The sequence below is a fragment of the Alligator sinensis genome, unplaced genomic scaffold (assembly GCF_000455745.1).
Source record: "Alligator sinensis unplaced genomic scaffold, ASM45574v1 scaffold228_1, whole genome shotgun sequence".
Classification (NCBI taxonomy): Eukaryota; Metazoa; Chordata; order Crocodylia; family Alligatoridae; genus Alligator; species Alligator sinensis.
The window spans coordinates 1,652,637-1,653,090 of NW_005842044.1; the positions used below are offsets into that span (position 1 = coordinate 1,652,637).

General features: G+C 64.8%; 1 protein-coding gene across 1 annotated transcript in view; it reads left to right on the forward strand.

Annotated features, from left to right (window-relative positions):
• LOC102385759 (DNA replication complex GINS protein PSF2) overlaps positions 1-454 on the forward strand; it is a 28,501-nt gene that overhangs the window by 23,910 nt on the left and 4,137 nt on the right. The window lies entirely within an intron of this gene.

The following is a 454-nucleotide window of genomic DNA, read 5'->3' on the forward strand; positions in this document are numbered from 1 at the left end:
GGGGGGGGGGGGGCACCTTTTAGCCACATTTGGGGACACCCTCCAGACAGGATTGGTGTGATATGGCCATGAGGGCGGAGTCGTGACAGACCCCCCCCACAATTAATTGGGCTAACCTAATTAATTGGGTTAATTGCTGGCATGGAGGGGGGGCTCAAGCCCCACCACCACCCCTCAGGCTGAGGAGATGTGGGGGGTGCTCCCCCCACCCCTGTGGGGGACTCTCCCCTGAGGTACAAGGTCTATGACACATGGTGGGTGGGGGGGGGGAGGGAAGCACCATGGCAACTCCCGCGCCTTCTCCACGCTTCGCCCCGTCCGCGCGCCGAGGGAGAGCGCTGATTGGCCGATGCCTCCTCAGGGAGAGCCGCGATTGGCTGGAAGGCTTCCCAGCCCCTCCCTCAGAAGCCGCGCCTCATCCAATCCCCGCGCGCAGGAGAGAGCCAACCCGCGG